This window comes from Squalius cephalus, assembly GCF_949319135.1.
Source record: "Squalius cephalus genome assembly, chromosome: 9".
NCBI classification, from domain to species: Eukaryota; Metazoa; Chordata; class Actinopteri; order Cypriniformes; family Leuciscidae; genus Squalius; species Squalius cephalus.
Window position 1 is genome coordinate 14039796 of NC_137130.1, and position 17467 is coordinate 14057262.

The following is a 17467-nucleotide window of genomic DNA, read 5'->3' on the forward strand; positions in this document are numbered from 1 at the left end:
ATAGTGGATGTTCACACAGGTGTCTAAACCCACTGTTCAGTATACGAACACTTGACAACCAGAGAGTGTCCGTATCTTTTGTTTCATAACTGAATCGAATATATTGTGAAATGTTAAACTTGAAATGAGTGCTTTCAGGATTATAGCATGCATATTTGTCTGTTTGTAATTACAAGTAACTGATCCACAATGACATGCTTTTGAAAGTACATTTCTCATTGAATTCGGTATGAGAGAAACCCAGCCCCACAGTAGTCTTTCATATGTGTGTGTGCAAAGCATGTGCTTTTCGCACAGTGTGAGTGATGCTGTCATGCCCTCTTCCTTCTCCCCTGTGCACTCTGCCACTGATCAGAGACAGAGAAGGGCAAACGCTTTGTGTGTGTGTGTGTGTGTGTGTGTGTGTGTGTGTGTGTGTGTGTGTGTGTGAAAGAGAGACATGAGGGTTTGTGTCATTTATAGACAAGGTCTGGACTTGAGCCACCTTACCTCAGCTTTTCCCCACCCTACCACCCCAACCAAACATGCACACCTCTCCTCATTTGGGAAACACTGACATCCATGCCAAGCGTCAGCGCACACACACACACACACACACACACACACACCCTCTGGAACTGTACTGACAGCAGAACTCAGCCAGACGGTGGACAGACGTTGTGCTGACCAGCACAAACCTAAAGACACATCGGCACAAGGGCAGCGGAGGGAAGGAAAGAAAGATGAGGAGAAAGAGGGAGAGAGGGAGGAGAGGGGTCAGATTCTCTCCTCTCCAGCTTGCTGGAATGCCAAAACCAGCAGGCAGGATCAAAGCGCACCGCTCTGCAGAATTCATAAATGGACTAAAATCTGCAGGTGTATAAAATGACTTGCTACTTAACACATTTTTGCGGTTTACCAAAATTTCTAATATACATGGGAATAACATTAATCAATGTTCACATGCCATGTTTTGAATAAAAAGAAAAAAATATTGATTTAAAAACTTTGTAAGCTGAAATAAAATTGTTAACAAAGTAAAAAAAAATATTGCATTCCTGTAAAGTTGACATTTTAATTGAGTTTATAAATATACTATATCCCTTTCAGCAACCTATCACCCAGATGACATTGCAATAATAGCAAACGACAATGACCCAACAAAAAAAAAAAGTGGAAAAAAAGGGAAACAAATCAAGTCCTGTCCTATAAATTTGTTACTGAGAACCCGTTTTACTCGAATATACATCACAAAGGGGAAAAAAGGCTATCCACTTTAAGGAAAATATTCTAAGGAATATAGGAATTTATTTGTGTTTCTATTAAAGTACGTGTACTTACTAAAAATAAAAGAAAACTACTGCAAACAAGTACTGTATGTTCCATTCACATCTTGTTTTCATTCAAAACATTGTATGCAATATCCCAAAGAATATATAAAAAATGAGGACCCAGCTACAGTATTGATGAAGTCAACTTTAGTTTGTCTCTGCTCAATAGAGTTCAATTCCAGATGATTTTATTATTTTGTACATATCGTGTGCTGATTATAAAGTCATTTCATTCAGCCTGTGTACAAATGTCCTTATGCTTACGGAGGGCAGTGAGAAAAGTGGGTGGTGTAAAAAAAAGCCCTCTGTTGGAAGGGCACGGTCACATACACACACACACAACATAAACACACACACACACACACACACACACACACAGGTCACTACTGGTCTCGACTGGTCAGGTCCGCAGGTGCTGCTTGGCTTGACTAGAGCCTCGTTTGCATATATTTGCATACTGTCAGACAGCGTCAGAGAGTTGGAGTTAACCCAAAACCAGAGAGAGAGAGAGAGAGAGAGAGAGAGAGACAGAGACAGAGAGATGCTGACAGTTTAGTTCTAAATTCAGAGAAGAGACAGGGTGATAAAGAGAAAAAGAGAAAACATGTCCTGTTTTAACTATTTAAAAAAAAAACTTTATTAAAATTACTGTCCTTAACTGGTGATGGAAAAGTACATACATTTTTGGGACACACACATTATAAAATTGTTCCTTAAAACCACATGTCACCACCATGAATTGAATCCATTTAATGAACATTAAAAACATTGAATGAATTACCATAAAATTACTGTAAAGATTTATTATTTGGTATGGCATTTCATTTTTTTGGTATGGTGTTCACGAACAGTTTTCTATTTCTGAAAAAGTTGAGGAAGTTTACAAACTCTTTATGGACTCTTTACACCACTAACTCATGTTAGTGTAACATGCACACTTTGAAAATCTACCATACATATGTCATTTCGACACCTTTGGTATTCAATTTTAAATGTAGCCTACTTTGATTTGGGACCTATTAATGCTAACCTTGATATCTATGCAAGATACTGTTGTGAATTGGAATTGGAAATGCATATTTCACCACCCACAGGAATTACATTGATTGTCATCCATGTAGAAAAGTGGTAGCACTTTATTTTACAGTCCTGTTTTGCATGTACATATGTACTTATTGTAATGACACTAACTGGATAATAGGTACTAACCCTGAACCTACCCCTAAACCTAACCTTAACCCATGTTATTACCTTACATTACTCAGTATTTTGAGTCCGACCTCAAAAGGAAACTTTTAGTGTAAGCATATTAGGCTACTGTAAATGCATGAACGTAACATAACGTAAAGGAGTAAGAGAGACTTAAAACAAGATAAGTAGCCAAGCATCTATCTATTTATTTCTTAATTCCAGGATGTACTAGTTTAACATATCGCTGTCTAAAATGAATCTCTGCCCTCCCTTTCTCACCTTCTCTCGGAGTTTGTCCTCTCCTGCTGAGGGACATTGATGCTTGTTTACTGCCGTGGTGTCTCTGGACAGGGAGGCTTGTAGCACAGCATGAGTCTCATACAGGTGTGAAACACACGCAAACACTAAATATTACAAAGTGAGGGAGGAAACATTTCTGCACAATGCGGGGGTTTGATTTAGATGAAGATTCTTGGGAACACATTATTAAAAATGTATTCAGATAAATTTAATATTTATATAAATTTGAAATTCATAAAATATAGTAATAAAAAGTATAAAGAAATTATTTCTTGTTTGGGAAATGAATAGTCCATGGTCACATTTCTTTCTATTATCAATGTTGAAAACAGTTGTGCTGCTTAATATTTTTTGTGGAAACCGTGATACATTTAAGATTTTTTGATAAGTAGAATAGTAAATAGAAAGTGCAAAAACATTTATTACCCTATTTATCAATTTAATGCATCCTTGCTGAATAAAAGTATTAAAGGGGTCATCAGATGCAAAATTCACTTTTATATGGTGTTTGCATATATATGCGTCTATAAATCCATTCACTCCTTTTTTTAATCCTCAAAAAGTCTAAACACTCAATAATCAAGCCATTTGGATTTTCTGAGCAATATGATGTCATATTGCTCATGCTCCGCCCACGACCACAGACGGACGGTCCCGTATTATATTTCCGCCTTCAGTCATTTGTATAGACCTTATGCGCCAGAGAAACAAGCGTGTAGCATCTTCAGAATATTGTCTTTGAACTTCCGTTTTTGCGGTCGCTCTGTAAATCTCTATGGTACGGTGACCGGCTGGGGACATGTTCGGTTCACTTAGTTTTGTTGTGGCCACAACATATAAACTCGTGGGAACGTGATATTAAGTCGTGGTCGAGATCGTACAGTATGTTGAGCGAACGACATCCGTTTCTCGTGGCCACAACTTAATATGTTGAGGGAATGGCATCCGTTTCTCGTGGCCACGACTTAATTTGTTGAGGGAACGACATCCGTTTCTCGTCGCCACGACTTAATATGTTGAGGGAATGGCATCCGTTTCTCGTGGCCACGACTTAATTTGTTGAGGGAACGACATCCGTTTCTCGTGGCCACAACTTAATATGTTGAGGGAACGACATCCGTTTCTCGTGGCCACGACTTAATATGTTGAGGGAACGACATCCGTTTCTCGTGGCCACGACTTAATATGTTGAGGGAACGACATCCGTTTCTCGTGGCCACGACTTAATATGTTGAGGGAACGACATCCGTTTCTCGTGGCCACGACTTAATATGTTGAGGGAACAACATCCGTTTCTCGTGGCCACGACTTAATATGTTGAGGGAACAACATCCGTTTCTCGTGGCCACGACTTAATATGTTGAGGGAACGACATCCGTTTCTCGTGGCCACGACTTAATATGTTGAGGGAACGACATCCGTTTCTCGTGGCCACGACTTAATATGTTGAGGGAACGACATCCGTTTCTCGTGGCCACGACTTAATATGTTGAGGGAACGACATCCGTTTCTCATGGCTATCCGTTTTATAACATGTGGGAACCGAATCTTCACACGCGATACGGGCTCCTCCTTTTACACCGGTCATAATTTACTTTGTTATTTGTTAATTTAAGTTTCTCATAATTTTTTTTTTTTGTTTATTGCCTTAAACGGGACTTTATTCGTGACCCGAGTACTTCATTCAAGCCAGCAAATTTCTGACGAAAAAGCCCATTCAACTTAAGAATGCGCATCAGGTGTCTTTCACGTGAATGTCTTGATGCCAGAGACCGCACTATATCTTTATATGACATTCCTAATTCAAAGTAAAATGTTATTTCATCAGTCATCTCCATCTCCGACTGCTGTATGGTTACAGTATTGACCGGTGTAGTACCCTCAACATAACTCGTAATAATTTCTCTCAAAATATGAAGTCGTGGCCACGAGAAAAATATATCGTTCCCTCAACATATGATCTCGAGGCCACGACTTTACATTGCGTGGCAACGACATGATGTCGTTACCTCAACAAAATGATCTCGTGGCCACGATTTATTATCACGTTCCCACGACTTAACATGACCTTCCCACAAATGAATATCTCGTGGCAACAACATATTATCACGTTCCCAGGAGTTTATATGTTGTGGCCACGACAAAACTAAGTGAACCGAACATGTCCCCTCCCGGTCACCGTACTATGGCATTGCTGTCCAGGAGTAATTAGCTTTTGAAGTGGATTTACTTAATGTAAAGTTAACGAAAGTTATCATGAGGATTGTAATGTTTAAAGCAGATGTCTTAAATGTCAGTAGACCGAGAAGATTTAAAATGAGCCCTACATTCATAAATACATAAGATCGCTGTGAAAATACAGACCGGAAGACAAAAGACAACGAGCGCAGCGCTGAAAAGGGGCGTGGCTACATAAGGTCTACTGTCTGCCAAGGCAGATTGCCAAGGCAGCACTTTATGCCCCACGGAAGAGAGGGGTGGGGTGAGCAGTTGCTCATTATCATTTAAAGAGACATGCACCGAAATAGGTCGCTGTGAACAGAGCTGTTTTTGAGGAGGCAAAAAGGGTGTTGTTTTACACAACCAACATTTTAACCAAAGTATGTTACAAACTTTACATGAAGACCCTAAAGAATATAGATTTTCGTGTCTTGGCAAATAAAGTTTATAATGTTGAGATACTGTTCAAAAGCTTAGGGTAAGTATAAGATTTTAATAGTTTTATTCAGAAAGGATGCTTTAAATTGATAAAAAGGGAAATATATATATTTATATATATATATATATATATATATATATTTGAACTTTCTATTTACTATTCTACTTATCAAAAATCCTGAATGTATTTACATTTACATTTATTTAGCAGATGCTTTTATCCAAAGCGACTTTCAGCTGAGGAATACAACAAGCGATTCATCTCAAGAAGGCAATAAACATGAGAAGTGCCAGTGATACAAAGTTTCAGTCATCGTTCAAGATAGTATAAGCTAGAACAGGGAGGGATTAAGGAATAATGAGAACATAGACAAAGGAACATTGAAAGCATAGAAGCATTTTTAAAACTAAGTGCTCATGGAAAAGAGGAGTTTTTTTTAAGGGTTAGGTAAATTGTGAGGGATTTGAATGTCCGGATGGGGTTGGGAAGATCATTCCACCGGCCAGGAACAGTGAGCATCCTTGAGATTAATTTTGAGCCTCTCAGTGATGGAACCACAAAGCGCCGCTCACTTACCGAGGCAGGCTTCTGGAGGGGATGTAGACTCGTAAGAGAGAGTGGAGGTAGAAGGGTGCAGAGCCTGTGGCCATTCTGTATTCAAGCATGAATGTCTTGAATGAACTTGGGCTCAAATCAAGACAAGATTTGTTACAGCATTTTGAAACAATTGCAGAGGTTTTACTGCACATGTTGGAAGACCAGCTAGAAGATTGTCAAGGGCCTGGACGAGAAATTGTGTTGCATGCTCTGTTAAGGGCCTGATCTTCCTAATATTGTGAAGTGCAAACCTGCATGATTCAAATTCATTCATGCTGAGAACTGAGTCTGAGATCTGTGCAGCTACAGTGGGATCATCTGGTTGAAATGAAAAGTTGAGCTGAGTGTCATCAGCATAATGGTAGGAGAAACCATGTGCCTGTATAATGGGTCCCAGTGATTTAGTGTATATGGAAAAGAGGAGGGGTCCAAAAACTGATCCCTGAGGTACCCCAGTGACCAATGTCCAGAATGCATCACGGTTTCCACAAAAATATTAAGCAGCACACCTGTTTTCAACATTGATAATAGTAAGAAATGTTTCTTGAGCACCAAATTAACATATTAGAATGATTTTTCATGTGACATTGAAGACTTGAGTAATGATGCTGAAAATTCAGCTTTGCCATTACAGGAATAAATGACATTTTAAAATATATTAAATAAAAAAATGTTAAATAATAATAATATTATTTGTTATAATATTTCAAAATATTACTGGACTGTAAAAACAGTAATTTTAGTTACTGTACTGTACTGTATTGGTTAAATAAATACAGTCTTGGTGAGCATAAGAAACTTTTTAAAAAATATTTCCAAAATTATTACCAACCCCAAACTTTTGAATGACAGTGTATCTTCTGAAACCCTAGACAAGACAAATGTGAAATTACTGTGGTCTTTTTCTCAAGAGAATTAAGTAGTAGTTTCCAATCAATCTCATTGCTGTCTATGAGAAATGTCATAGACATTTTCTAAATGACTTAAGGCTCTTGGCAGCCCAGTTGCCTGGTGGACTCTAACCACCTAGGGGACGGCATCCCATCCAATAAGCCACTATCACTGCATTACTACTTCCAGACTGTGCAAGATTCTTTAGTGCTGCCTAAGCTGTGCAGCATCAAGACACCACTCGCAAGTTAGGCCTATTCTTTGCAGTTTATTAGGGACCAGCTGGGAGTCAATTCAGACACAGCATTGCAACTCGACAACCAAAAAAATACACACAAATTTAGACCTTACAGATTACAGTATGTTAAAATATTCAAGTTGCAGACGCGCATGTGCTCCACAGCATTCTACATTCTGATTGGTTACACTTATACCTGCCTGACTTGCAGCTGACAGTATTTTCATATTAGTCACTAAAGTCTAAATTTATTAGATAATGTGAGAGTATTTGTAGATTAAATAGACATTACATATGATTTATTTTTACTCTAATGCAGAGCCTGTTTTTGAGAAGTTTTCAATTACCTCCATAGGGCACAGAACATTTCAACATAAGCACATTTTAAATCATAGGAATTGAGTAAAATATAATAGAGTAACTTAGACGTTTCTTAACACTTTTTCAAGATCCTTCACATTCCATGTCACATTGTCAAATGACCTTTTCACATTTATCAAAAACAAAACAAAAATTCCATCACAGATACAACCAAGATGTTAAAGAGATCTTAACCGCGATTTGGGTCTGCAAACCTGATTGTTCAAAACCAAAATTTCTAATTCACATCGAAAGGTGAAAGTGTGAAACTTAAAAAAGGTGAAATATATCACCATAAAACTTTGTAAAGAGAACTTGAGTGTTGATGGATGGAGAGATAGATGGATGGATGGATACGAAAGTGTTACAGAATGACAATCGCTCTCTTTCTTTTGATACAAAGACGTGTCTGTTCCACAGCAGCTACGAGTAGCCTGACCATCTGTCAACAAACCCCCACAGTACAAACATTGTGATTGACTCGCGCACACACACGCGTGCACACGCCGACACACGCACACCTGACCGGCCCAAAGCATTACATCGCAGATTGTATTCCTGCCAAGAGTTTATCACAATGGAACGCATCTCTTCCCTGTGCAATGATATCATAGAGAACCCGCTGGGCTCTTTTCTCCTTTCTAACTCACTCTCTCTCTGTCTCTCTGTTTCTCCCTTTGACACAAACCCTCTTTTTCAATGTGTGCGTCTTAAGACGGCACAATAAGATCTGGTCCCCATACAGCAGGCGTGACAGTAGAGTATTGAAACGCTATTGGAGAAGAGAGACGCCACTGTGTGACAGAGGACAGAGAAGAGACAGCATGAGTGAGAAGAAGAGAGAGCGTGTTTGTCAGTCCTCAGAGCTTATGGAGCCATCTTTCACTAAGATGCTCATTATTGCTGTGTTTGTGTGTGTGTGTGTGTCTTTTCCAGCAGGTTCTCTCTCACACACAGCTGTGAACAGGGTGTAAAGGGATAGAAACCCCCAGACTGCACCAACCATCACCTAGGCAACAAGATACCACCTGCATCTTTCTTTCTTTCACACTTTATCTCCACTAAAGTTCAGTTTTATTAAAAGTAGAGTTTTGTGGATTTAAGTCCAGTCAAGTCATTATTTCTATAGCACTTTATACAATACAGATCGTTAAAAGGAAAATGATTAATGATGCAAAAATAATTCAATTCTGCAGTAAAGCAGTTATTACAAGTCTGTGCCGTGTTGATTCAGTTCAGTTCATTAACTGTGTAAAGTTAATCAATTATGAAAAGAGTTCAATTCAGCTGGGTAGATCTAGTGTTCACTTTGAGTCAGTTGATGTCAGTTATGAAATGAAGTCATGAAATGAATGGTCAGTGGTCTCATCATCCTGCTAAATTCAGTTCAAGTTTTGTTCTCATCAAATACTGTCAGTGCAGTAAAAACAGTGCAAGCAAGCCAAATTCCATCATTTGTGTTAACTTTGAGAGACTATCTATATAGTGCAGTTAAAAATTAAGTTAAACTAATTTAATTTAAAATATCTGCAATTAACTTTTAGCATATATTCACATTTAAAATCTACAGTCTCTCTCTTCGAGGAAACCTGACCAAAATAATTTTTGTCCAGTCAAATTTTTCTATAATAAGAATGTATCTCCCCCTGCAAACAACTAGAAAGTATCAAATTGGCTGTGATGTAACTCAAAATGTAACTAAAATGTATCTAAAGTCCTGCCAATGAAAAGCAGATCACTAGTCTAAATTGTTTCGTAGACACATGCATTTCATGCTTTGAAATGATATGTATTGTGAAAAGCGCTATACAGATAAATGTGAATTGAATTGAACTGAATTAAATATCCTCATTTTGGTGTGTCACTTCGCTCAACTGCAGTACAGACAATGTGTAATTCCACTCTTCCCTGATGTCAGTTTAAACAACTTCCGATTATTAATTTGTACAGAGTGCAACAGAAGCATTTTTTCCCATAGGTATTTTGAATATTCGTTAACGTTATTAGCAATTAAACAAACCAGCTACAAGATGAATCACAACACAACAAACTTTGATTTGAAGCCAAAACATATTTAAAAATTAGACAAAAAGACAAAGCTACAAGACTTGTGTATTTAACATCTTTAAATATATATATATAATATAATTATGATTCCTGTCTCTTGTTCCCCTTTCTTGTGTTTAATTGACTCTTAGTTTGAAGTGTATTCTGGTTCCTATTGTTTCTGTTGTTGACTTCCTGATTAGTTCCTGGGTGCTTCTCATTTTGTATTTGTTCATCCTCTTTTTCCTTACCTCACGTCTTAGCTCTACCCCCTTAGGATGCAAGGGAAGGATACACCTGTGTATCCTTGCTTATGACTTCAAGACGGCTGAGTTTGATCGGTTTTCGGGCCAAGGGCTAGAGGACGAAGGAGCAAGAAAACGAGGAAGCATCAGTTTGAGTATTGAGAAGCATCTACTGTGTTTACCTTGTTTTCTTTCTCCTGGTTTGTTTCTATAGGCCTACTTAACCTCATTTGTTACCATTGTAACTAATCACTCACACCTGTTCCTTGTTCCTGCCCTTGTTCTCTTTTGTATTCCCCAGTGTTTCTTCTATTTTTGGTGTGGTGTTGTCCTCTATGGATGTTTCATGTGCTATGTTTTGTTTTAGGGTATGTTTACACGACATGCTTAAAACGGAGAAGTGTTTCCTTTAAGTTTTCCGCATACAGATGACACCATTGACAAAATGATCCCCATTCACACGGATCCACAAACAGGACTGAAAACGCTTTATTCTTCTGCTTGCCAGACCATTAGATGGCGATGAAACACTATAGATTGAACACGTAATACGCATATGCATGACGTCATCGTTTTCACAGATTGGCGTTTTTATTGTTTACACTGAGACGTTTGCATTTTCAGGCACCCAAAATGCCATTGTCGTGTAAATAAACGGCCAAAAAAACGTTTTTAGTTAAAAACGGTGTCGCGTAAACAGCCCCTTAGTTTCTGTTTTCTCCTTTGTCTGGAATATCTTGTACTTTGCCTGGATTTATTTTGTTCTCTGCCTGGATTTACTTTTGTGGTTTTGTTTAAATAAATGTTATACTGCATTTGGATCCAATGCTCCTTTACTAAAATGGCCTCGTTAAAAATATACAGTATATGCAAATACTGTATATAAGTAGTCTGAGAACGTAGGGGAAATTATTTACGTTTTAATAATGCTGGCTGGTGGCTTCAACAAAAGCATATACCATGTAGGTCTGTCTTTAAGGTTTATGTTACCATTTCAAATCAGTTTCCCTATGGAGAAAATGAATGGGATTTTTACTTCCATAATCAAACTGTTGCACTCTAGCAACATGCATTAACTGCTTGTGAATAGGGCAACATTTTGAAACCTAAGTTCAGAAAGGCAGTCAGGGCTTGCACCATGCATGCAAGCTACAGCAACAATAACAAGGTGAGACAGGGGTTAATTTCCCAAGTGAGTCTCTCTTCCTCTCTCTAAAACACACACACACACACACACACACACACACAGCGAGAGGCAGGGGAGGATGATCTGCTCAAATAAATGTTCTCAGGTGTGTTTTGTGATTTAACTCCAATTCTGGGTGTTTATCTGCACTAATGAACAACTCTGAGTCAGCGCAGGAGAGCTAATTGTGTGTGTGTGTGTGTGTGTGTGTGTGTGTGTGTGTGTGTGTGTGTGTGTGTGTGTGTGTGTGTGTGTGTGTGTTAATATGTGTGTAGGGGGAACATGGGTTAATTTAGTGAAAGAACATTGGAGACTCTGTGACTCTGACATTTATGGGCAATTAAGGGTGGAGGAAGGAGGACAAAAACATGGAGTAGGGAAAAAGAGAGGAGAAAGTAAGGTGTGTGTTGGGGTTTGTGCAACTTCATGACATGCTGGTATCCAAAGTATAGGCACCCATTGACAAAACTGCTATGTGCAATACCTTGAAACCATTGATGCACTCATTTCATCATGGCCAAAAGTACATGGTCACCCCTTCTAATTACTAAGTTTGCCTATTCCAGAGAAGACAAATCTTAATGCTATTGCATACAATGACATTCTAAGGAATTTAACTATGTGGCAATGGTTTGGGAACCCATTGAACACCTTTGGGATGAATTGAAAGAGTTACTTAAAATGTTGTTTTTCAGGTAGCTAGCATAAACATATCAACAAATTAATTCATTTCAACTCACTTGCTCATCAAGATTATCTTCAAGGTTAGGGTTTATCAGGCTAGTTTTTGTGGTGTGTTCCACACATCGGCTCCAGAGGGGGTTCATTTTGGCGGCAGTTCACCCGGTTCAGCATGTTTAACTGGTGTCAGAGCCGTCGGTGAGAGAGATCGCTCTGATCTACTGTTCAGTTTAGCCAACAAATCAGTGCACAAGAATAAAAGCAAAAGTGATGAAAGCAAGCAAAGAAATCAAGATGGCACAGACAGAAGGCTTTTCTAATTTTACATTATCATACCAATACGCAAATATTTTCATAACAAAATGAGCCGCCTGGAATGAAGTTCACAAGATCACCATTACATATAATCGAATATAGTAAAAGCATATTTGGTGTGCCGTCCGAGGGGAGAGCTCTAGAGAATTTGGCCCGAACACTACTCCCCCTTCCCTGTTTGGGATAGAAAATAGTCAAGAGCTCATTTTGTGCTAATTAGGTTGATTATCTAAACGTGCTCCTGACGAAATTTGTTATTAAAACATCATAAATTGATCATTGATCATTGCCAGCACTGCTTTGTTTACAATCTGTAGCCTATACCTGCAGTCCTAGTTTCGGTTTTCATTTTTGAATGATGAATATAGACTATTGGAGGGATGGGCAACTTCAGTCCAGGAGGGCAACTGTCCTGCAGAGTTTAGCTCCAACCCTAATCAAACACACCTGAACAAGCTAATCAGCGTCTTAGGATTATTAGAAAGCTACAGGCAGGTGAGTTTTATCAGGGTTGGAGCTAAACCCTGCAGGACAGTGGCCCTCCAGGACTGAAGTGGCCCATCCCTGGACTATTGATACCTGCTGATATTGTAACATTCACTAGTGAGAGTGCCCGGGATTACAATCAGAGGGCACTCCAACCCGGACTATTACCACACCTTCACAGACTCCATTCCCCATAAACCTTTGCCCAGACTTATCAGCCATGATTACATACAGCTGTTAATCATTAGCCTCAGGTCTGCCTATAAAAGCCTGGTTCACCCTGTCACTCACTGTGAAGTTTTGTATGTTGTTGCACTGCATTTCTCTGGTTTAGGTTTTTGGACTCTCTGCCTGCCTTTGGAATACCTGTTTGCCTTGTTTCCAGCCTTGTGTGTTTGTTTGTTTGGACTGCCTACCTGTGTTTTGACCTGTTGCCTGTACAATGGACTACGTGTCTGGATTGTCCCATTATTAAAAGCTGCTTTTGGATCTCCAACCTTTTGAGTCTCGGAGCAGTTCGTAACAGAAATAGGTGCAGGAAGCACATGCTAGTTGGCAGTCACTTGAGTCACTAGAGCTTAAGAAAAGATTGCATTTACATATGGCTGCATCCAAAATTACATAATCTCTGAGTAGCACTTTTTTGTTGTTGAAAAAGTAATTACTTTGCAACCATTAAAAAGTATATTCTATATAGTATAAATGTGTGTAGTATGAATGTACTCTAGACGTACAACATTTGTCACGATGTCATTGCTATATGACCTGCCAGCATCATTTTCTTCGCTTCACTGCCACTCACAAATCCTCTCCCGGCCTGGATAGTAAAGTGACCATTGGATGCGCCCTTCAGAATCTCGCCTGAAGTAGAAGGTCATCCGGGTACATCCGGGTCATCTTCTCACATGTACTGTAAGTTATTTCAACTGCAAGATTTTTTCTTAGAGTATTTGTTCATCTGCAATAAGTCTCTAAGATGTCTCCCGTCAGATGTTCAGCAAACATTTGCCCTTAAGATTATTATTTTGATTTAAAATGTATGAGAAACTTTTTTGGGAGAAATATTTATTTATCAGATATTTATACACAAGATGTTTTTCAGATGAAGCAGTCTTTAACAGACGACATGTGCTATTTGGGTACTTGCACAAAGTATGTTTCTGGACTAAGACTGAAAAATGTGAATGAATGTCAGCATATGTCGTAAACCATGAAAACCAGACGTAACCCTGGCAAAAACGGTAACCCAATCTAAACTCACACACGCATTGAGTCATCGTGCCCGATGCCCAAGCATTACACAATCCAGCACGGCTGACAGTCATGCTCGTTTCCATCGGCAACAGCTGCTGGGAGGCGATGATGTCGTGCCACACAATACGGCATGTGAGCGCTGACAAAGGCGGCACTGTGTTGGCGCAATGCCGTCACGGCCCGCTTCCTAGTTCGGCTGCCATCAACATTTGCTTTTTTTGTTGTTATTGTTGCTGCGGTTGTTTAGAGGCCTGTTTTGGAGACTGGGGAGAACACAAGGGTCTTAACCCCCTGGTCTCACAAATAGCCACAAAAGAAGGGTGCATTCAGCAGCCGCAAACACACAACAATGCACCACACGAGGGGGGGAAGTAGGTCATGGGAAGAAGCCCTGGATCTGGACGGAGAAGCATTGTGGGTAGACGAGGTCATTTAGTGCACGTGATCTGTGAAGGTTATGGAATATCATATATATTTGAGGCTTAGTGGCTGGTGAGGAAGTATTCCCAAGATGTTCACCTTGACGACCTCTCAAATCCAGTGGGCAGTGTTCGCCCTCGCTCTTTCCCTCTTGAGATTTGGTTGTATTCTCATTAGTGGGCATTTTAAGTGTCTTTGTTAATTGCGTCCTGGTTCTCTCCACACCTGGCTCCACCTATCCTTCTCGTCCAAGCTCATCCAGTCTTTTCTTCATCTAACTTAATTCCCACCAACCTAAGGTTTTATCTTCTTTTATAAACTCTTGGTATGTCTTGTCCTTTCTAAAGGTACATATTTGACTTCGTTGTCTTGGCTGCACCCTTAATTGTGCTCATAAGGAATTGCTCCCTGTCACAACTGGAGAACAGACCGTACACAGACAGCATGCAGTCTGCTACCATCAGCCCCTGGAGGCCCTCAAGACGGTCTGGCTGTCCCGAAGGCCACACCAACAAACACAAGTGTATACGTAGATCCGAAATATATTTTTTTTACCTCATTTAACCCTACTTTCTGTATATCTTTACTTTCTAAGTTATATTCGTATAGCACACATAATAGCCTTAATTTCTCTCTTGTTCACTCTCTCTCTCTCTCTATGTGTGTGTACAGATGTACATACATAAGACGGAGCCACCAGGGGCCAATGAAAAACTGTGCATTGATATTGTAGCTAACAGGCAGTTTTGGGAATTGCTGGTCCCAGGATTAGAGGGTGGGGGAGGTAAGATATAGTGTAACGAAGCCTGACTGGGAATTCTCATAATATGTGGCATTGGGACGTGGGGACCAATGTATTGTAACCTGACTGAGAAAACACACTTCATTATGTGTCTATGTGCTAAGAGAAGAGGTTATTAATGTTGTAGACAACAACAGGGCTCCTGACCTAGTGTGTCTGCTGCAATAGGAGACAAATTCCATGATTTGTTGTGAGTTTTTTTAGCTAATAAACCAACACTGTAATTACTTATCATGCTCTAGCTTAGGGGTTTTGAAAATCAACTTTAATGCATAAATTAATACATAAACAACAATTACTTATCATGGTAGCCTACACACACTTCCTTATCACAGTAGATTTCTTCATTTTATTTAAATACATATTAGGATATTTCTTTCAATTTGGGAACTTTTGTGTCCCAGGAGTTGTTTTTTTGTTTTGTTTTTTTTATTTAAATAATTTATATAAAAAAATATTTAAAAAATTGTAATATGAAGATCAAATTGAAATGTCTTTTTTTCCTCAAATGCCTTTTAGATTCTACAGTTTTACCTTTGTCACAAATTCAGATGTTCAACTATAAGAAAAACCAGCATAAAAATCTGCAAACTGTGATAACTTAATCAAAGAGTAAAATAAACAAACCATTTATTATTTTTATTTATTGTGTAAAAGTAATTCACCAATTTTTGTTTTCAACAAATTAACTGTCTTTTCATCCACACAAAAATGTTTGCCCCTAATATTATATTATATTATATATATATATATAGTATAGTAAATAGTAAAAGTAAATAACTTTTTTAAAATATCCAATTATATATTATGTTTTTTGGGGGGAAAAATAAAAATATGAAATAAAATTATAAAAGGGCATTTTTCAAAAATGTTAAAAATATAATTTATCAAATTATGTTTATATTTTGTTTTCAAATAATACATCATTTGAGATGAGGTTGAAATGACACTGTTATGGGACTTTTCATTACTTTGTTATTAAAAATTAGGCTTTCTTTAAGATTAAAAAACTAAATCTTAAACCAGCCTAAGATGGTGCACTTTAAGATGGTCTCAAGGGCAAAGTTGAACTTGCTGGTCTCCCAGTCTGACCAACTAAAAACCAGCTTAGGCTATAGTTTAAGTTGCTTTTTTTCCTCTGTATGAAAATGTATGAACTTCAGTAATGGCATTGGCTATTGCACTCGGCCCTGTGTGGTTAAATGACGCCAGAGCAGTGCTGATATGATGTGTGAATGCCATGTGCATTCATACTGAAAAAAGCATTTTTTCTGAACCTATAGTTTGGCTCATTTGGCACAGGATGGTACAGTCAGTGTGCTGCTGAAACGCATATGTTACAGCTGAGGGTGACTTGGTGTGTGTACGTATCAGGGAATGTGGTGATCTCAATAAGATATGTGTGTGTATGTGCGTGTTGTGTATCGGGGCATGTGGTTTCCTCAGTAAGGGGTCTTGCGAGTCCTTCAGTCAGACAGCTGGAGGGCCAATCTGTCCTCTCGCCTGCCCAGCGATGGCAGGGCAGATAAGCGGCCACTACGGACCCGACCGTTACCCCTCTGCCCCAACACGCACACACACACACACACTGGGAGCCCAGGAGCAGCCCGCAGCCGGGGGCTGACAGCTCGACACAGCCGGCTCAGCATGGGGTCTGCGAGGGGAGGGGAGGAGAGACCTGAGGGAGGGGCTGGAGGTCTGGAGGTGGCCGTTATTGCAGCCAAAGCCAGGCTCACTGCCAACATGGGCAGAGAGAGAAAGCAAGAAAGAGCGACAGAGGAAGAGCGAAACAGAAAACTCAGTGTCTAGATATACCAGCTATTAAAAGCAATAGTGCATCTGTAACTTTGCTGTTGCATCCCTCCTCTCCTTTAGTGGACAAGAACAAGAATAAGAATGTGAAAATGAGTATTGATGAAAGAAATAAAAGTTCACATGATATTCAGCACTAGCCTGGATAGATCCTACATGCCTCCTGCCATCACAAACTGAGCTAGTTCAGGTCTACAGAGGTGTGGGGTGTGACTGGTTGTGTTCTTCCCCAAAAAACATTTACAGGACAGCAGTAAGTTTTCTTCTTATATGCTGAAAGTGTCAAAAACGAACCAGGGCTTTAGGGAAAAATGTAATTGAATGTGATAAAAATGCCTCGTAAATTTAAAATGAGATGGCGAAATATCCACCTTTTTTTTTTTTTTTTAGGTTATCTAACATAAGATTAAGAATATTCTATTATAGAAATATTTAGTTATATAGGTTAAGTAGGTAATTACAGTAATGTATATCTGTAATTACTATCTTTTTTAACTTGGAACTGATTTAAAGTGTTTTTTTTTTAAATAACTAAATTTAAAAAAAAGATTAAAAAACAAAAATATTTAACTCTGAAACCATTGAACATGAATAAAACACTCCCAACAACTTACATCAAAATTTACTGATGCAGATAAAAATAAGATGTCATCTAATCTTACATTCCAGTCAAT